Raw genomic sequence first — 23,142 nt, 5'->3', positions numbered from 1 at the left:
GAATAACATAATATTGAATAACATTTGTTGTAACAATAAAAATATTAATCTCTTGATTATACATTTGCAAAGGTTTTCTTAGAAAAAAAAATCCGACAATTACCATGATATTGTTAATCAACTTCGATTACTTTATGTGGGGTCACCTTAAAAGCAAAGTGTTCCACAGTAGACTTGCTACAACGGAAAAACTGAAGGAAAAGATCCGAGAAGCAATTGCGGAAATTCCAGTCGAGATGTTATGTCAAACCATGAACAATTTAACGAAGAGACTTCGTGAGTGTTTACGTAGAAGAAGAGGTCACCTGGAAGATGTCATCTTTAAAAAATAAACTAAAATGAATGTATGTATCCTAAAATGGCAACATTTGTACAATTACATGAAATAAAATTCATTTTCTAAAAACTTTTTTCATTAACGTTATTTAATTCTTTTAATTTCCCATTTCTTTGAATCACCCTGAAAGTTATATATAATTTATATATTTAACATTAATTTTACAAGATTAGTGAGTAAAGGTTATGCTCGGTTAGGAACATAATCTAACCAAACATAATCTACGCTCAGTAACCTCATCTAATTAACATTAAATATACAAATTATACAAAACTTATTGATAAGAAAAGTAAACTAAGTACAATAATTATTGGCACTTAAAAAACCGCAAATTTAATGCACCACAGTTAACACTGAAAGGATGTATGATAAAACTAATAAAATAACCCACATTTTTCTTAGTAAAAATCTTTGTTGGTCAGCCTGTGTAAATAGTAAAATAAAATATAAATTGATCTAATTAAGAAAGGGTAGTAGAGTTAATTTTATGAGTAATTCTGGGCAAATACTTTATTAAATTTGGTCAAACTTTAATATACCATACAATCAGTAAAACACAACATCTAAATGATGGAAGTTTGTACAGCAGGTGACCCAAGCAAGTTCAAAGTCTGTGCCATATCATCAGTATGGTAGGCAATTAACTATCAGTTTTGTGAGTTATTAAGTCCTTTTCAGATGCTAATCTGTTCTGTGCAGAGAGGTAAAGGTTAGAATTAAGGTTATAATTCTGTGGAGAGGTTAAAGATAAATTACTAAGGTATGGCCATTCTTAATACAATCTTAGAAACTTGGAAAAATTTATGTTTAAACGGAAATACAGTTACTATAAGAGAGACTACACCACATGTTTTATAATATAAGTCACATGTATAATGGATAATCACCTTATGAAGGGCACTGTCATCATCTTCAAAAGCTGATTCAAAGTCAGACTTTGATGTTTTAAGGTTAGTTCATGGTTTATTCCTCTCTCCATAGAATGGATTAGCATTATAATTGACTAAGTACTGATAACGCAGTGCAGGCTTTTACCTGGGCACGAGTCAACTGCTTCTATAATTTGGATCGTGTTTTCCTCGATCCTAAGCATATCTACTATGATACATAAAGTATGAAAAAATGTAGGTTGTTCAAAGAATTGCTCAGAATCGCTGCTTTATTAACAAAAGTACTAGATTTTGATAGCCAACTGGTTAATTAAAATGAAAATGTCAATATTCAATGACAGAATCAAATCCAAATAATAGATTCTTTTTAAGCAAAGTATTCATATCAAATCCTGTAATATGCCCTTACTGTTTTATTGAAATTTTTTATAATGGTTAAATCTGTAATAACATTTTGCTCATACACAGATCATTAATTAATGATCTCAAGCTCAGAATTTATGATGATCAAGCTCATAACTGAATTTGATAAATGTATTACATTATTAGTCATTTATTTTAAGACCTAAGTTACTGAGCAATCCTGGAAATACAATGTCATGTGTCTTTTGGATAATATGAAAATAATGTACTGAAAGATAAATAAAATATAAGCTTTTATTTATCTGTTAACAAAATAAAACATTTTGAAATTAATTATAAATAAAAAAATAAATAAATAATTTATTCAGTTTGTAAAATTTAAAAAGTAAATTAATTTTTTATATAATTAGGAATGTTTAACACAGTTAAGTTAATGATCTACAGCAACTACTAAAAGTACTACATCCATATTATTGGGAAGTTGCTTACTAATTCATGGGAAAGGCATAAAACCAACTGGAAGAAGGGGGTTAATTTGAAAAATTGTGTTGTAATAAGAAGTTACTGCAACATTGTTGTCTACTGCAAACTTTGGCCAAAATAAATTTTTTTTTTGCATTATACTGTGGATAGTGAAGGTCCATAGTATAGTAGTCTAGAACAGAATGATATTAGTTAATTTGCGGAAAATGCACTTGTTCTATTTCTTGTGGAATAAGACTGATTAGAATTAATATTACTTTATTATTAAAAAATAAACCATCAATGATATACATTTTAAAAAAAGGTACCTACAGACTTTCTATTTTGTTCAAGTTATTCCCAAAACAGTTCTGCTTCTGAAAATTTATCAAAATTGTTACATTTTTAATGAAAAACTTAACTAAAGTAATAACGTTTTTAAAAACTATGAGTTTTTCGGTCACCTTTGCAGGCACGATCATAGCTGGTGTTCCTGTTCTCACATTTACGCTATTATTGGCAGTATTTCTGAGTAAGTGAAAAAATATTTACAATGTGATTATTTGGCAAAAGATTTTTCACAGATATTTGACAAATGTTCAAACAGTGACTTAGTGCTAATGGTGCTATGTAGAACTTTTAATGTTTATTCTATCTTTGTTTGTCGCTTATCTCATTTTTAAAGTAAAGAACAGGATTGAGTTCTATGTGACCTTCTGGTGAAATAGGGTGTTGAATAATCTATGGATATTTCTAAAATATCATAGTACTAAAAGTACTACATCCATATTATTATGAAAAAAATAATTTAATATATGCTATCAACAAATTAAGAACATGAGAACAATGCTGATTCATTAAAAATAAGGCAGTGATATTTTTCAGTTAAGTGGGAAATTGTTTACTAATTCATGGGAAAGGCATGAAACCAACTGGAAGAAGGGTTAATTTGAACAGAGGGTTTACATGAGGTTGGAGATTTAAGTGATGTAGTTGAATATGTCTGTCATGGGTTAGTTTTCTGGGAAATTAGAACACGCATTTTTGTTAGTTCGTTAATGTGTGATATGGTCAAGAAAGTTTGTGTTTGTATTCAGCTACGAAACTTAATTTTAGGTGTGTTTATATTATCAATTTATGATTTACTGCCTTCATCAATTTATAATTATCAAGTCTCTGGCTATTAATAATCATGGAAGGATGTTATATGAGCTTTTTTGCAAATGAAATCTACAAGGTTATTCTACAAGAGGCTCAATCATTACACCTAAAAATAGGGATGGCTACTTCTGGTGTTATTACTACAATATGACAGTAATGCTTTTTTTTGTTTATTGAAATTAATTTTAAAACTATGATGCTGGATTTATTCTCATCTCTAAGTAAAGAAACTATTTATGAGAAGAAATATTGAATAACATTTTTTGTAACAATAAAAATATTAATCTCTTGATTATACATTTGCAAAGGTTTTCTTAGAAAAAAAAATCCGACAATTACCATGATATTGTTAATCAACTTCGATTACTTTATGTGGGGTCACCTTAAAAGCAAAGTGTTCCACAGTAGACTTGCTACAACGGAAAAACTGAAGGAAAAGATCCGAGAAGCAATTGCGGAAATTCCAGTTGAGATGTTATGTCAAACCATGAACAATTTAATGAAGAGACTTCGTGAGTGTTTACGTAGAAGAGGAGGTCACCTGGAAGATGTCATCTTTAAAAAATAAACTAAAATGAATGTATGTATCCTAAAATGGCAACATTTGTACAATTACATGAAATAAAATTTTCTAAAAACTTTTTTCATTAACGTTATTTAATTCTTTTAATTTCCCATTTCTTTGAATCACCCTGAAAGTTATATATAATTTATATATTTAACATTAATTTTACAAGATTAGTGAGTAAAGGTTATGCTCGGTTAGGAACATAATCTAACCAAACATAAACTACGCTCAGTAACCTCATCTAATTAACATTAAATATACAAATTATACAAAACTTATTAATAAGAAAAGTAAACTAAGTACAATAATTATTGGCACTTAAAAAACCGCAAATTTAATGCACCACAGTTAACACTGAAAGGATGTATGATAAAACTAATAAAATAACCCACATTTTTCTTAGTAAAAATCTTTGTTGGTCAGCCTGTGTAAATAGTAAAATAAAATATAAATTGATCTAATTAAGAAAGGGTAGTAGAGTTAATTTTATGAGTAATTCTGGGCAAATACTTTATTAAATTTGGTCAAACTTTAATATACCATACAATCAGTAAAACACAACATCTAAATGATGGAAGTTTGTACAGCAGGTGACCCAAGCAAGTTCAAAGTCTGTGCCATATCATCAGTATGGTAGGCAATTAACTATCAGTTTTGTGAGTTATTAAGTCCTTTTCAGATGCTAATCTGTTCTGTGCAGAGAGGTAAAGGTTAGAGTTAAGGTTATAATTCTGTGGAGAGGTTAAAGATAAATTACTAAGGTATGGCCATTCTTAATACAATCTTAGAAACTTGGAAAAATTTATGTTTAAACGGAAATACAGTTACTATAAGAGAGACTACACCACATGTTTTATAATATAAGTCACATGTATAATGGATAATCACCTTATGAAGGGCACTGTCATCATCTTCAAAAGCTGATTCAAAGTCAGACTTTGATGTTTTAAGGTTAGTTCATGGTTTATTCCTCTCTCCATAGAATGGATTAGCATTATAATTGACTAAGTACTGATAACGCAGTGCAGGCTTTTACCTGGGCACGAGTCAACTGCTTCTATAATTTGGATCGTGTTTTCCTCGATCCTAAGCATATCTACTATGATACATAAAGTATGAAAAAATGTAGGTTGTTCAAAGAATTGCTCAGAATCGCTGCTTTATTAACAAAAGTACTAGATTTTGATAGCCAACTGGTTAATTAAAATGAAAATGTCAATATTCAATGACAGAATCAAATCCAAATAATAGATTCTTTTTAAGCAAAGTATTCATATCAAATCCTGTAATATGCCCTTACTGTTTTATTGAAATTTTTTATAATGGTTAAATCTGTAATAACATTTTGCTCATACACAGATCATTAATTAATGATCTCAAGCTCAGAATTTATGATGATCAAGCTCATAACTGAATTTGATAAATGTATTACATTATTAGTCATTTATTTTAAGACCTAAGTTACTGAGCAATCCTGGAAATACAATGTCATGTGTCTTTTGGATAATATGAAAATAATGTACTGAAAGATAAATAAAATATAAGCTTTTATTTATCTGTTAACAAAATAAAACATTTTGAAATTAATTATAAATAAAAAAATAAATAAATAATTTATTCAGTTTGTAAAATTTAAAAAGTAAATTAATTTTTTATATAATTAGGAATGTTTAACACAGTTAAGTGAATGATCTACAGCAACTACTAAAAGTACTACATCCATATTATTGGGAAGTTGCTTACTAATTCATGGAAAAGGCATAAAACCAACTGGAAGAAGGGGGTTAATTTGAAAAATTGTGTTGTAATAAGAAGTTACTGCAACATTGTTGTCTACTGCAAACTTTGGCCAAAATAAATTTTTTTTTTGCATTATACTGTGGATAGTGAAGGTCCATAGTATAGTAGTCTAGAACAGAATGATATTAGTTAATTTGCGGAAAATGCACTTGTTCTATTTCTTGTGGAATAAGACTGATTAGAATTAATATTACTTTATTATTAAAAAATAAACCATCAATGATATACATTTTAAAAAAAGGTACCTACAGACTTTCTATTTTGTTCAAGTTATTCCCAAAACAGTTCTGCTTCTGAAAATTTATCAAAATTGTTACATTTTTAATGAAAAACTTAACTAAAGTAATAACGTTTTTAAAAACTATGAGTTTTTCGGTCACCTTTGCAGGCACGATCATAGCTGGTGTTCCTGTTCTCACATTTACGCTATTATTGGCAGTATTTCTGAGTAAGTGAAAAAATATTTACAATGTGATTATTTGGCAAAAGATTTTTCACAGATATTTGACAAATGTTCAAACAGTTACTTAGTGCTAATGGTGCTATGTAGAACTTTTAATGTTTATTCTATCTTTGTTTGTCGCTTATCTCATTTTTAAAGTAAAGAACAGGATTGAGTTCTATGTGACCTTCTGGTGAAATAGGGTGTTGAATAATCTATGGATATTTCTAAAATATCATAGTACTAAAAGTACTACATCCATATTATTATGAAAAAAATAATTTAATATAAGCTATCAATAAATTAAGAACATGAGAACAATGCTGATTCATTAAAAATAAGGCAGTGATATTTTTCAGTTATGTGGGAAATTGTTTACTAATTCATGGGAAAGGCATGAAACCAACTGGAAGAAGGGTTAATTTGAACAGAGGGTTTACATGAGGTTGGAGATTTAAGTGATGTAGTTGAATATGTCTGTCATGGGTTAGTTTTCTGGGAAATTTGAACACGCATTTTTGTTAGTTGGTTAATGTGTGATATGGTCAAGAAAATTTGTGTTTGTATTCAGCTACGAAACTTAATTTTAGGTGTGTTTATATTATCAATTTATGATTTACTGCCTTCATCAATTTATAACTATCAAGTCTCTGGCTATTAATAATCATGGAAGGATGTTATATGAGATTTTTTGCAAATGAAATCTACAAGGTTATTCTACAAGAGGCTCAATCATTACACCTAAAAATAGGGATGGCTACTTCTGGTGTTATTACTACAATATGACAGTAATGCTTTTTTTTGGTTATTGAAATTAATTTTAAAACTATGATGCTGGATTTATTCTCATCTCTAAGTAAAGAAACTATTTATGAGAAGAAATATTGAATAACATTTGTTGTAACAATAAAAATATTAATCTCTTGATTATACATTTGCAAAGGTTTTCTTAGAAAAAAAAATCCGACAATTACCATGATATTGTTAATCAACTTCGATTACTTTATGTGGGGTCACCTTAAAAGCAAAGTGTTCCACAGTAGACTTGCTACAACGGAAAAACTGAAGGAAAAGATCCGAGAAGCAATTGCGGAAATTCCAGTTGAGATGTTATGTCAAACCATGAACAATTTAACGAAGAGACTTCGTGAGTGTTTACGTAGAAGAGGAGGTCACCTGGAAGATGTCATCTTTAAAAAATAAACTAAAATGAATGTATGTATCCTAAAATGGCAACATTTGTACAATTACATGAAATAAAATTTTCTAAAAACTTTTTTCATTAACGTTATTTAATTCTTTTAATTTCCCATTTCTTTGAATCACCCTGAAAGTTATATATAATTTATATATTTAACATTAATTTTACAAGATTAGTGAGTAAAGGTTATGCTCGGTTAGGAACATAATCTAACCAAACATAAACTACGCTCAGTAACCTCATCTAATTAACATTAAATATACAAATTATACAAAACTTATTAATAAGAAAAGTAAACTAAGTACAATAATTATTGGCACTTAAAAAACCGCAAATTTAATGCACCACAGTTAACACTGAAAGGATGTATGATAAAACTAATAAAATAACCCACATTTTTCTTAGTAAAAATCTTTGTTGGTCAGCCTGTGTAAATAGTAAAATAAAATATAAATTGATCTAATTAAGAAAGGGTAGTAGAGTTAATTTTATGAGTAATTCTGGGCAAATACTTTATTAAATTTGGTCAAACTTTAATATACCATACAATCAGTAAAACACAACATCTAAATGATGGAAGTTTGTACAGCAGGTGACCCAAGCAAGTTCAAAGTCTGTGCCATATCATCAGTATGGTAGGCAATTAACTATCAGTTTTGTGAGTTATTAAGTCCTTTTCAGATGCTAATCTGTTCTGTGCAGAGAGGTAAAGGTTAGAGTTAAGGTTATAATTCTGTGGAGAGGTTAAAGATAAATTACTAAGGTATGGCCATTCTTAATACAATCTTAGAAACTTGGAAAAATTTATGTTTAAACGGAAATACAGTTACTATAAGAGAGACTACACCACATGTTTTATAATATAAGTCACATGTATAATGGATAATCACCTTATGAAGGGCACTGTCATCATCTTCAAAAGCTGATTCAAAGTCAGACTTTGATGTTTTAAGGTTAGTTCATGGTTTATTCCTCTCTCCATAGAATGGATTAGCATTATAATTGACTAAGTACTGATAACGCAGTGCAGGCTTTTACCTGGGCACGAGTCAACTGCTTCTATAATTTGGATCGTGTTTTCCTCGATCCTAAGCATATCTACTATGATACATAAAGTATGAAAAAATGTAGGTTGTTCAAAGAATTGCTCAGAATCGCTGCTTTATTAACAAAAGGACTAGATTTTGATAGCCAACTGGTTAATTAAAATGAAAATGTCAATATTCAATGACAGAATCAAATCCAAATAATAGGTTCTTTTTAAGCAAAGTATTCATATCAAATCCTGTAATATCCCCTTACTGTTTTATTGAATTTTTTTATAATGGTTAAATCTGTAATAACATTTTGCTCATACACAGATCATTAATTAATGATCTCAAGCTCAGAATTTATGATGATCAAGCTCATAACTGAATTTGATAAATGTATTACATTATTAGTCATTTATTTTAAGACCTAAGTTACTGAGCAATCCTGGAAATACAATGTCATGTGTCTTTTGGATAATATGAAAATAATGTACTGAAAGATAAATAAAATATAAGCTTTTATTTATCTGTTAACAAAATAAAACATTTTGAAATTAATTGTAAATAAAAAAAATAAATAAATAATTTATTCAGTTTGTAAAATTTAAAAAGTAAATTAATTTTTTATATAATTAGGAATGTTTAACACAGTTAAGTTAATGATCTACAGCAACTACTAAAAGTACTACATCCATATTATTGGGAAATTGCTTACTAATTCATGGGAAAGGCATAAAACCAACTGGAAGAAGGGGGTTAATTTGAAAAATTGTGTTGTAATAAGAAGTTACTGCAACATTGTTGTCTACTGCAAACCTTGGCCAAAATAAATTTTTTTTTTGCATTATACTGTGGATAGTGAAGGTCCATAGTATAGTAGTCTAGAACAGAATGATATTAGTTAATTTGCGGAAAATGCACTTGTTCTATTTCTTGTGGAATAAGACTGATTAGAATTAATATTACTTTATTATTAAAAAATAAACCATCAACGATATACATTTTAAAAAAAGGTACCTACAGACTTTCTATTTTGTTCAAGTTATTCCCAAAACAGTTCTGCTTCTGAAAATTTATCAAAATTGTTACATTTTTAATGAAAAACTTAACTAAAGTAATAACGTTTTTAAAAACTATGAGTTTTTCGGTCACCTTTGCAGGCACGATCATAGCTGGTGTTCCTGTTCTCACATTTACGCTATTATTGGCAGTATTTCTGAGTAAGTGAAAAAATATTTACAATGTGATTATTTGGCAAAAGATTTTTCACAGATATTTGACAAATGTTCAAACAGTTACTTAGTGCTAATGGTGCTATGTAGAACTTTTAATGTTTATTCTATCTTTGTTTGTCGCTTATCTCATTTTTAAAGTAAAGAACAGGATTGAGTTCTATGTGACCTTCTGGTGAAATAGGGTGTTGAATAATCTATGGATATTTCTAAAATATCATCGTACTAAAAGTACTACATCCATATTATTATGAAAAAAATAATTTAATATAAGCTATCAATAAATTAAGAACATGAGAACAATGCTGATTCATTAAAAATAAGGCAGTGATATTTTTCAGTTATGTGGGAAATTGTTTACTAATTCAGGGGAAAGGCATGAAACCAACTGGAAGAAGGGTTAATTTGAACAGAGGGTTTACATGAGGTTGGAGATTTAAGTGATGTAGTTGAATATGTCTGTCATGGGTTAGTTTTCTGGGAAATTTTCAACACGCATTTTTGTTAGTTGGTTAATGTGTGATATGGTCAAGAAAATTTGTGTTTGTATTCAGCTACGAAACTTAATTTTAGGTGTGTTTATATTATCAATTTATGATTTACTGCCTTCATCAATTTATAACTATCAAGTCTCTGGCTATTAATAATCATGGAAGGATGTTATATGAGCTTTTTTGCAAATGAAATCTACAAGGTTATTCTACAAGAGGCTCAATCATTACACCTAAAAATAGGGATGGCTACTTCTGGTGTTATTACTACAATATGACAGTAATGCTTTTTTTTGGTTATTGAAATTAATTTTAAAACTATGATGCTGGATTTATTCTCATCTCTAAGTAAAGAAACTATTTATGAGAAGAAATATTGAATAACATTTGTTGTAACAATAAAAATATTAATCTCTTGATTATACATTTGCAAAGGTTTTCTTAGAAAAAAAAATCCGACAATTACCATGATATTGTTAATCAACTTCGATTACTTTATGTGGGGTCACCTTAAAAGAAAAGTGTTCCACAGTAGACTTGCTACAACGGAAAAACTGAAGGAAAAGATCCGAGAAGCAATTGCGGAAATTCCAGTTGAGATGTTATGTCAAACCATGAACAATTTAACGAAGAGACTTCGTGAGTGTTTACGTAGAAGAGGAGGTCACCTGGAAGATGTCATCTTTAAAAAATAAACTAAAATGAATGTATGTATCCTAAAATGGCAACATTTGTACAATTACATGAAATAAAATTTTCTAAAAACTTTTTTCATTAACGTTATTTAATTCTTTTAATTTCCCATTTCTTTGAATCACCCTGAAAGTTATATATAATTTATATATTTAACATTAATTTTACAAGATTAGTGAGTAAAGGTTATGCTCGGTTAGGAACATAATCTAACCAAACATAAACTACGCTCAGTAACCTCATCTAATTAACATTAAATATACAAATTATACAAAACTTATTAATAAGAAAAGTAAACTAAGTACAATAATTATTGGCACTTAAAAAACCGCAAATTTAATGCACCACAGTTAACACTGAAAGGATGTATGATAAAACTAATAAAATAACCCAAATTTTTTTAGTAAAAATCTTTGTTGGTCAGCCTGTGTAAATAGTAAAATAAAATATAAATTGATCTAATTAAGAAAGGGTAGTAGAGTTAATTTTATGAGTAATTCTGGGCAAATACTTTATTAAATTTGGTCAAACTTTAATATACCATACAATCAGTAAAACACAACATCTAAATGATGGAAGTTTGTACAGCAGGTGACCCAAGCAAGTTCAAAGTCTGTGCCATATCATCAGTATGGTAGGCAATTAACTATCAGTTTTGTGAGTTATTAAGTCCTTTTCAGATGCTAATCTGTTCTGTGCAGAGAGGTAAAGGTTAGAGTTAAGGTTATAATTCTGTGGAGAGGTTAAAGATAAATTACTAAGGTATGGCCATTCTTAATACAATCTTAGAAACTTGGAAAAATTTATGTTTAAACGGAAATACAGTTACTATAAGAGAGACTACACCACATGTTTTATAATATAAGTCACATGTATAATGGATAATCACCTTATGAAGGGCACTGTCATCATCTTCAAAAGCTGATTCAAAGTCAGACTTTGATGTTTTAAGGTTAGTTCATGGTTTATTCCTCTCTCCATAGAATGGATTAGCATTATAATTGACTAAGTACTGATAAGGCAGTGCAGGCTTTTACCTGGGCACGAGTCAACTGCTTCTATAATTTGGATCGTGTTTTCCTCGATCCTAAGCATATCTACTATGATACATAAAGTATGAAAAAATGTAGGTTGTTCAAAGAATTGCTCAGAATCGCTGCTTTATTAACAAAAGGACTAGATTTTGATAGCCAACTGGTTAATTAAAATGAAAATGTCAATATTCAATGACAGAATCAAATCCAAATAATAAGTTCTTTTTAAGCAAAGTATTCATATCAAATCCTGTAATATGCCCTTACTGTTTTATTGAAATTTTTTATAATGGTTAAATCTGTAATAACATTTTGCTCATACACAGATCATTAATTAATGATCTCAAGCTCAGAATTTATGATGATCAAGCTCATAACTGAATTTGATAAATGTATTACATTATTAGTCATTTATTTTAAGACCTAAGTTACTGAGCAATCCTGGAAATACAATGTCATGTGTCTTTTGGATAATATGAAAATAATGTACTGAAAGATAAATAAAATATAAGCTTTTATTTATCTGTTAACAAAATAAAACATTTTGAAATTAATTATAAATAAAAAAATAAATAAATAATTTATTCAGTTTGTAAAATTTAAAAAGTAAATTAATTTTTTATATAATTAGGAATGTTTAACACAGTTAAGTTAATGATCTACAGCAACTACTAAAAGTACTACATCCATATTATTGGGAAATTGCTTACTAATTCATGGGAAAGGCATAAAACCAACTGGAAGAAGGGGGTTAATTTGAAAAATTGTGTTGTAATAAGAAGTTACTGCAACATTGTTGTCTACTGCAAACTTTGGCCAAAATAAATTTTTTTTTTGCATTATACTGTGGATAGTGAAGGTCCATAGTATAGTAGTCTAGAACAGAATGATATTAGTTAATTTGCGGAAAATGCACTTGTTCTATTTCTTGTGGAATAAGACTGATTAGAATTAATATTACTTTATTATTAAAAAATAAACCATCAACGATATACATTTTAAAAAAAGGTACCTACAGACTTTCTATTTTGTTCAAGTTATTCCCAAAACAGTTCTGCTTCTGAAAATTTATCAAAATTGTTACATTTTTAATGAAAAACTTAACTAAAGTAATAACGTTTTTAAAAACTATGAGTTTTTCGGTCACCTTTGCAGGCACGATCATAGCTGGTGTTCCTGTTCTCACATTTACGCTATTATTGGCAGTATTTCTGAGTAAGTGAAAAAATATTTACAATGTGATTATTTGGCAAAAGATTTTTCACAGATATTTGACAAATGTTCAAACAGTTACTTAGTGCTAATGGTGCTATGTAGAACTTTTAATGTTTATTCTATCTTTGTTTGTCGCTTATCTCATTTTTAAAGTAAAGAACAGGATTGAGTTCTATGTGACCTTCTGGTGAAATAGGGTGTTGAATAATCTATGGATATTTCTAAAATATCATAGTACTAAAAGTACTACATCCATATTATTATGAAAAAAATAATTTAATATAAGCTATCAATAAATTAAGAACATGAGAACAATGCTGATTCATTAAAAATAAGGCAGTGATATTTTTCAGTTATGTGGGAAATTGTTTACTAATTCATGGGAAAGGCATGAAACCAACTGGAAGAAGGGTTAATTTGAACAGAGGGTTTACATGAGGTTGGAGATTTAAGTGATGTAGTTGAATATGTCTGTCATGGGTTAGTTTTCTGGGAAATTTTCAACACGCATTTTTGTTAGTTGGTTAATGTGTGATATGGTCAAGAAAATTTGTGTTTGTATTCAGCTACGAAACTTAATTTTAGGTGTGTTTATATTATCAATTTATGATTTACTGCCTTCATCAATTTATAACTATCAAGTCTCTGGCTATTAATAATCATGGAAGGATGTTATATGAGCTTTTTTGCAAATGAAATCTACAAGGTTATTCTACAAGAGGCTCAATCATTACACCTAAAAATAGGGATGGCTACTTCTGGTGTTATTACTACAATATGACAGTAATGCTTTTTTTTGGTTATTGAAATTAATTTTAAAACTATGATGCTGGATTTATTCTCATCTCTAAGTAAAGAAACTATTTATGAGAAGAAATATTGAATAACATTTGTTGTAACAATAAAAATATTAATCTCTTGATTATACATTTGCAAAGGTTTTCTTAGAAAAAAAAATCCGACAATTACCATGATATTGTTAATCAACTTCGATTACTTTATGTGGGGTCACCTTAAAAGCAAAGTGTTCCACAGTAGACTTGCTACAACGGAAAAACTGAAGGAAAAGATCCGAGAAGCAATTGCGGAAATTCCAGTTGAGATGTTATGTCAAACCATGAACAATTTAACGAAGAGACTTCGTGAGTGTTTACGTAGAAGAGGAGGTCACCTGGAAGATGTCATCTTTAAAAAATAAACTAAAATGAATGTATGTATCCTAAAATGGCAACATTTGTACAATTACATGAAATAAAATTCATTTTCTAAAAAATTTTTTCATTAACGTTATTTAATTCTTTTAATTTCCCATTTCTTTGAATCACCCTGAAAGTTATATATAATTTATATATTTAACATTAATTTTACAAGATTAGTGAGTAAAGGTTATGCTCGGTTAGGAACATAATCTAACCAAACATAAACTACGCTCAGTAACCTCATCTAATTAACATTAAATATACAAATTATACAAAACTTATTAATAAGAAAAGTAAACTAAGTACAATAATTATTGGCACTTAAAAAAGCGCAAATTTAATGCACCACAGTTAACACTGAAAGGATGTATGATAAAACTAATAAAATAACCCACATTTTTCTTAGTAAAAATCTTTGTTGGTCAGCCTGTGTAAATAGTAAAATAAAATATAAATTGATCTAATTAAGAAAGGGTAGTAGAGTTAATTTTATGAGTAATTCTGGGCAAATACTTTATTAAATTTGGTCAAACTTTAATATACCATACAATCAGTAAAACACAACATCTAAATGATGGAAGTTTGTACAGCAGGTGACCCAAGCAAGTTCAAAGTCTGTGCCATATCATCAGTATGGTAGGCAATTAACTATCAGTTTTGTGAGTTATTAAGTCCTTTTCAGATGCTAATCTGTTCTGTGCAGAGAGGTAAAGGTTAGAATTAAGGTTATAATTCTGTGGAGAGGTTAAAGATAAATTACTAAGGTATGGCCATTCTTAATACAATCTTAGAAACTTGGAAAAATTTATGTTTAAACGGAAATACAGTTACTATAAGAGAGACTACACCACATGTTTTATAATATAAGTCACATGTATAATGGATAATCACCTTATGAAGGGCACTGTCATCATCTTCAAAAGCTGATTCAAAGTCAGACTTTGATGTTTTAAGGTTAGTTCATGGTTTATTCCTCTCTCCATAGAATGGATTAGCATTATAATTGACTAAGTACTGATAACGCAGTGCAGGCTTTTACCTGGGCACGAGTCAACTGCTTCTATAATTTGGATCGTGTTTTCCTCGATCCTAAGCATATCTACTATGATACATAAAGTATGAAAAAATGTAGGTTGTTCGAAGAATTGCTCAGAATCGCTGCTTTATTAACAAAAGTACTAGATTTTGATAGCCAACTGGTTAATTAAAATGAAAATGTCAATATTCAATGACAGAATCAAATCCAAATAATAGATTCTTTTTAAGCAAAGTATTCATATCAAATCCTGTAATATGCCCTTACTGTTTTATTGAAATTTTTTATAATGGTTAAATCTGTAATAACATTTTGCTCATACACAGATCATTAATTAATGATCTCAAGCTCAGAATTTATGATGATCAAGCTCATAACTGAATTTGATAAATGTATTACATTATTAGTCATTTATTTTAAGACCTAAGTTACTGAGCAATCCTGGAAATACAATGTCATGTGTCTTTTGGATAATATGAAAATAATGTACTGAAAGATAAATAAAATATAAGCTTTTATTTATCTGTTAACAAAATAAAACATTTTGAAATTAATTATAAATAAAAAAATAAATAAATAATTTATTCAGTTTGTAAAATTTAAAAAGTAAATTAATTTTTTATATAATTAGGAATGTTTAACACAGTTAAGTTAATGATCTACAGCAACTACTAAAAGTACTACATCCATATTATTGGGAAATTGCTTACTAATTCATGGGAAAGGCATAAAACCAACTGGAAGAAGGGGGTTAATTTGAAAAATTGTGTTGTAATAAGAAGTTACTGCAACATTGTTGTCTACTGCAAACTTTGGCCAAAATAAATTTTTTTTTTGCATTATACTGTGGATAGTGAAGGTCCATAGTATAGTAGTCTAGAACAGAATGATATTAGTTAATTTGCGGAAAATGCACTTGTTCTATTTCTTGTGGAATAAGACTGATTAGAATTAATATTACTTTATTATTAAAAAATAAACCATCAATGATATACATTTAAAAAAAAGGTACCTACAGACTTTCTATTTTGTTCAAGTTATTCCCAAAACAGTTCTGCTTCTGAAAATTTATCAAAATTGTTACATTTTTAATGAAAAACTTAACTAAAGTAATAACGTTTTTAAAAACTATGAGTTTTTCGGTCACCTTTGCAGGCACGATCATAGCTGGTGTTCCTGTTCTCACATTTACGCTATTATTGGCAGTATTTCTGAGTAAGTGAAAAAATATTTACAATGTGATTATTTGGCAAAAGATTTTTCACAGATATTTGACAAATGTTCAAACAGTTACTTAGTGCTAATGGTGCTATGTAGAACTTTTAATGTTTATTCTATCTTTGTTTGTCGCTTATCTCATTTTTAAAGTAAAGAACAGGATTGAGTTCTATGTGACCTTCTGGTGAAATAGGGTGTTGAATAATCTATGGATATTTCTAAAATATCATAGTACTAAAAGTACTACATCCATATTATTATGAAAAAAATAATTTAATATAAGCTATCAATAAATTAAGAACATGAGAACAATGCTGATTCATTAAAAATAAGGCAGTGATATTTTTCAGTTATGTGGGAAATTGTTTACTAATTCATGGGAAAGGCATGAAACCAACTGGAAGAAGGGTTAATTTGAACAGAGGGTTTACATGAGGTTGGAGATTTAAGTGATGTAGTTGAATATGTCTGTCATGGGTTAGTTTTCTGGGAAATTTGAACACGCATTTTTGTTAGTTGGTTAATGTGTGATATGGTCAAGAAAATTTGTGTTTGTATTCAGCTACGAAACTTAATTTTAGGTGTGTTTATATTATCAATTTATGTTTTACTGCCTTCATCAATTTATAACTATCAAGTCTCTGGCTATTAATAATCATGGAAGGATGTTATATGAGATTTTTTGCAAATGAAATCTACAAGGTTATTCTACAAGAGGCTCAATCATTACACCTAAAAATAGGGATGGCTACTTCTGGTGTTATTACTACAATATGACAGTAATGCTTTTTTTTGGTTATTGAAATTAATTTTAAAACTATGATGCTGGATTTATTCTCATCTCTAAGTAAAGAAACTATTTATGAGAAGAAATATTGAATAACATTTGTTGTAACAATAAAAATATTAATCTCTTGATTATACATTTGCAAAGGTTTTCTTAGAAAAAAAATCCGACAATTACCATGATATTGTTAATCAACTTCGATTACTTTATGTGGGGTCACCTTAAAAGCAAAGTGTTCCACAGTAGACTTGCTACAACGGAAAAACTGAAGGAAAAGATCCGAGAAGCAATTGCGGAAATTCCAGTTGAGATGTTATGTCAAACCATGAACAATTTAACGAAGAGACTTCGTGAGTGTTTACGTAGAAGAAGAGGTCACCTGGAAGATGTCATCTTTAAAAAATAAACTAAAATGAATGTATGTATCCTAAAATGGCAACATTTGTACAATTACATGAAATAAAATTCATTTTCTAAAAACTTTTTTCATTAACGTTATTTAATTCTTTTAATTTCCCATTTCTTTGAATCACCCTGAAAGTTATATATAATTTATATATTTAACATTAATTTTACAAGATTAGTGAGTAAAGGTTATGCTCGGTTAGGAACATAATCTAACCAAACATAAACTACGCTCAGTAACCTCATCTAATTAACATTAAATATACAAATTATACAAAACTTATTAATAAGAAAAGTAAACTAAGTACAATAATTATTGGCACTTAAAAAAGCGCAAATTTAATGCACCACAGTTAACACTGAAAGGATGTATGATAAAACTAATAAAATAACCCAAATTTTTTTAGTAAAAATCTTTGTTGGTCAGCCTGTGTAAATAGTAAAATAAAATATAAATTGATCTAATTAAGAAAGGGTAGTAGAGTTAATTTTATGAGTAATTCTGGGCAAATACTTTATTAAATTTGGTCAAACTTTAATATACCATACAATCAGTAAAACACAACATCTAAATGATGGAAGTTTGTACAGCAGGTGACCCAAGCAAGTTCAAAGTCTGTGCCATATCATCAGTATGGTAGGCAATTAACTATCAGTTTTGTGAGTTATTAAGTCCTTTTCAGATGCTAATCTGTTCTGTGCAGAGAGGTAAAGGTTAGAGTTAAGGTTATAATTCTGTGGAGAGGTTAAAGATAAATTACTAAGGTATGGCCATTCTTAATACAATCTTAGAAACTTGGAAAAATTTATGTTTAAACGGAAATACAGTTACTATAAGAGAGACTACACCACATGTTTTATAATATAAGTCACATGTATAATGGATAATCACCTTATGAAGGGCACTGTCATCATCTTCAAAAGCTGATTCAAAGTCAGACTTTGATGTTTTAAGGTTAGTTCATGGTTTATTCCTCTCTCCATAGAATGGATTAGCATTATAATTGACTAAGTACTGATAAGGCAGTGCAGGCTTTTACCTGGGCACGAGTCAACTGCTTCTATAATTTGGATCGTGTTTTCCTCGATCCTAAGCATATCTACTATGATACATAAAGTATGAAAAAATGTAGGTTGTTCAAAGAATTGCTCAGAATCGCTGCTTTATTAACAAAAGGACTAGATTTTGATAGCCAACTGGTTAATTAAAATGAAAATGTCAATATTCAATGACAGAATCAAATCCAAATAATAAGTTCTTTTTAAGCAAAGTATTCATATCAAATCCTGTAATATGCCCTTACTGTTTTATTGAAATTTTTTATAATGGTTAAATCTGTAATAACATTTTGCTCATACACAGATCATTAATTAATGATCTCAAGCTCAGAATTTATGATGATCAAGCTCATAACTGAATTTGATAAATGTATTACATTATTAGTCATTTATTTTAAGACCTAAGTTACTGAGCAATCCTGGAAATACAATGTCATGTGTCTTTTGGATAATATGAAAATAATGTACTGAAAGATAAATAAAATATAAGCTTTTATTTATCTGTTAACAAAATAAAACATTTTGAAATTAATTATAAATAAAAAAATAAATAAATAATTTATTCAGTTTGTAAAATTTAAAAAGTAAATTAATTTTTTATATAATTAGGAATGTTTAACACAGTTAAGTTAATGATCTACAGCAACTACTAAAAGTACTACATCCATATTATTGGGAAATTGCTTACTAATTCATGGGAAAGGCATAAAACCAACTGGAAGAAGGGGGTTAATTTGAAAAATTGTGTTGTAATAAGAAGTTACTGCAACATTGTTGTCTACTGCAAACTTTGGCCAAAATAAATTTTTTTTTTGCATTATACTGTGGATAGTGAAGGTCCATAGTATAGTAGTCTAGAACAGAATGATATTAGTTAATTTGCGGAAAATGCACTTGTTCTATTTCTTGTGGAATAAGACTGATTAGAATTAATATTACTTTATTATTAAAAAATAAACCATCAACGATATACATTTTAAAAAAAGGTACCTACAGACTTTCTATTTTGTTCAAGTTATTCCCAAAACAGTTCTGCTTCTGAAAATTTATCAAAATTGTTACATTTTTAATGAAAAACTTAACTAAAGTAATAACGTTTTTAAAAACTATGAGTTTTTCGGTCACCTTTGCAGGCACGATCATAGCTGGTGTTCCTGTTCTCACATTTACGCTATTATTGGCAGTATTTCTGAGTAAGTGAAAAAATATTTACAATGTGATTATTTGGCAAAAGATTTTTCACAGATATTTGACAAATGTTCAAACAGTTACTTAGTGCTAATGGTGCTATGTAGAACTTTTAATGTTTATTCTATCTTTGTTTGTCGCTTATCTCATTTTTAAAGTAAAGAACAGGATTGAGTTCTATGTGACCTTCTGGTGAAATAGGGTGTTGAATAATCTATGGATATTTCTAAAATATCATAGTACTAAAAGTACTACATCCATATTATTATGAAAAAAATAATTTAATATAAGCTATCAATAAATTAAGAACATGAGAACAATGCTGATTCATTAAAAATAAGGCAGTGATATTTTTCAGTTATGTGGGAAATTGTTTACTAATTCATGGGAAAGGCATGAAACCAACTGGAAGAAGGGTTAATTTGAACAGAGGGTTTACATGAGGTTGGAGATTTAAGTGATGTAGTTGAATATGTCTGTCATGGGTTAGTTTTCTGGGAAATTTTCAACACGCATTTTTGTTAGTTGGTTAATGTGTGATATGGTCAAGAAAATTTGTGTTTGTATTCAGCTACGAAACTTAATTTTAGGTGTGTTTATATTATCAATTTATGATTTACTGCCTTCATCAATTTATAACTATCAAGTCTCTGGCTATTAATAATCATGGAAGGATGTTATATGAGCTTTTTTGCAAATGAAATCTACAAGGTTATTCTACAAGAGGCTCAATCATTACACCTAAAAATAGGGATGGCTACTTCTGGTGTTATTACTACAATATGACAGTAATGCTTTTTTTTGGTTATTGAAATTAATTTTAAAACTATGATGCTGGATTTATTCTCATCTCTAAGTAAAGAAACTATTTATGAGAAGAAATATTGAATAACATTTGTTGTAACAATAAAAATATTAATCTCTTGATTATACATTTGCAAAGGTTTTCTTAGAAAAAAAAATCCGACAATTACCATGATATTGTTAATCAACTTCGATTACTTTATGTGGGGTCACCTTAAAAGCAAAGTGTTCCACAGTAGACTTGCTACAACGGAAAAACTGAAGGAAAAGATCCGAGAAGCAATTGCGGAAATTCCAGTTGAGATGTTATGTCAAACCATGAACAATTTAACGAAGAGACTTCGTGAGTGTTTACGTAGAAGAGGAGGTCACCTGGAAGATGTCATCTTTAAAAAATAAACTAAAATGAATGTATGTATCCTAAAATGGCAACATTTGTACAATTACATGAAATAAAATTCATTTTCTAAAAAATTTTTTCATTAACGTTATTTAATTCTTTTAATTTCCCATTTCTTTGAATCACCCTGAAAGTTATATATAATTTATATATTTAACATTAATTTTACAAGATTAGTGAGTAAAGGTTATGCTCGGTTAGGAACATAATCTAACCAAACATAAACTACGCTCAGTAACCTCATCTAATTAACATTAAATATACAAATTATACAAAACTTATTAATAAGAAAAGTAAACTAAGTACAATAATTATTGGCACTTAAAAAAGCGCAAATTTAATGCACCACAGTTAACACTGAAAGGATGTATGATAAAACTAATAAAATAACCCACATTTTTCTTAGTAAAAATCTTTGTTGGTCAGCCTGTGTAAATAGTAAAATAAAATATAAATTGATCTAATTAAGAAAGGGTAGTAGAGTTAATTTTATGAGTAATTCTGGGCAAATACTTTATTAAATTTGGTCAAACTTTAATATACCATACAATCAGTAAAACACAACATCTAAATGATGGAAGTTTGTACAGCAGGTGACCCAAGCAAGTTCAAAGTCTGTGCCATATCATCAGTATGGTAGGCAATTAACTATCAGTTTTGTGAGTTATTAAGTCCTTTTCAGATGCTAATCTGTTCTGTGCAGAGAGGTAAAGGTTAGAATTAAGGTTATAATTCTGTGGAGAGGTTAAAGATAAATTACTAAGGTATGGCCATTCTTAATACAATCTTAGAAACTTGGAAAAATTTATGTTTAAACGGAAATACAGTTACTATAAGAGAGACTACACCACATGTTTTATAATATAAGTCACATGTATAATGGATAATCACCTTATGAAGGGCACTGTCATCATCTTCAAAAGCTGATTCAAAGTCAGACTTTGATGTTTTAAGGTTAGTTCATGGTTTATTCCTCTCTCCATAGAATGGATTAGCATTATAATTGACTAAGTACTGATAACGCAGTGCAGGCTTTTACCTGGGCACGAGTCAACTGCTTCTATAATTTGGATCGTGTTTTCCTCGATCCTAAGCATATCTACTATGATACATAAAGTATGAAAAAATGTAGGTTGTTCGAAGAATTGCTCAGAATCGCTGCTTTATTAACAAAAGTACTAGATTTTGATAGCCAACTGGTTAATTAAAATGAAAATGTCAATATTCAATGACAGAATCAAATCCAAATAATAGATTCTTTTTAAGCAAAGTATTCATATCAAATCCTGTAATATGCCCTTACTGTTTTATTGAAATTTTTTATAATGGTTAAATCTGTAATAACATTTTGCTCATACACAGATCATTAATTAATGATCTCAAGCTCAGAATTTATGATGATCAAGCTCATAACTGAATTTGATAAATGTATTACATTATTAGTCATTTATTTTAAGACCTAAGTTACTGAGCAATCCTGGAAATACAATGTCATGTGTCTTTTGGATAATATGAAAATAATGTACTGAAAGATAAATAAAATATAAGCTTTTATTTATCTGTTAACAAAATAAAACATTTTGAAATTAATTATAAATAAAAAAATAAATAAATAATTTATTCAGTTTGTAAAATTTAAAAAGTAAATTAATTTTTTATATAATTAGGAATGTTTAACACAGTTAAGTTAATGATCTACAGCAACTACTAAAAGTACTACATCCATATTATTGGGAAATTGCTTACTAATTCATGGGAAAGGCATAAAACCAACTGGAAGAAGGGGGTTAATTTGAAAAATTGTGTTGTAATAAGAAGTTACTGCAACATTGTTGTCTACTGCAAACTTTGGCCAAAATAAATTTTTTTTTTGCATTATACTGTGGATAGTGAAGGTCCATAGTATAGTAGTCTAGAACAGAATGATATTAGTTAATTTGCGGAAAATGCACTTGTTCTATTTCTTGTGGAATAAGACTGATTAGAATTAATATTACTTTATTATTAAAAAATAAACCATCAATGATATACATTTAAAAAAAAGGTACCTACAGACTTTCTATTTTGTTCAAGTTATTCCCAAAACAGTTCTGCTTCTGAAAATTTATCAAAATTGTTACATTTTT

The 23,142-nt window shown here is 28.7% G+C and overlaps 1 protein-coding gene across 4 annotated transcripts in view; it reads right to left on the bottom strand.

Annotated features, from left to right (window-relative positions):
- Positions 1-23,142, bottom strand: part of Dcps (Decapping enzyme, scavenger) — a 408,912-nt gene that overhangs the window by 316,021 nt on the left and 69,749 nt on the right. The gene's annotated exons all lie outside the window — the stretch shown is intronic.

The sequence above is a fragment of the Lycorma delicatula genome, chromosome 5 (genome assembly GCF_047948215.1).
Source record: "Lycorma delicatula isolate Av1 chromosome 5, ASM4794821v1, whole genome shotgun sequence".
NCBI lineage: Eukaryota > Metazoa > Arthropoda > Insecta > Hemiptera > Fulgoridae > Lycorma > Lycorma delicatula.
The sequence above is the reverse complement of the archived record's forward strand: the minus strand, read 5'-3'. Positions and strand labels throughout refer to the sequence as shown.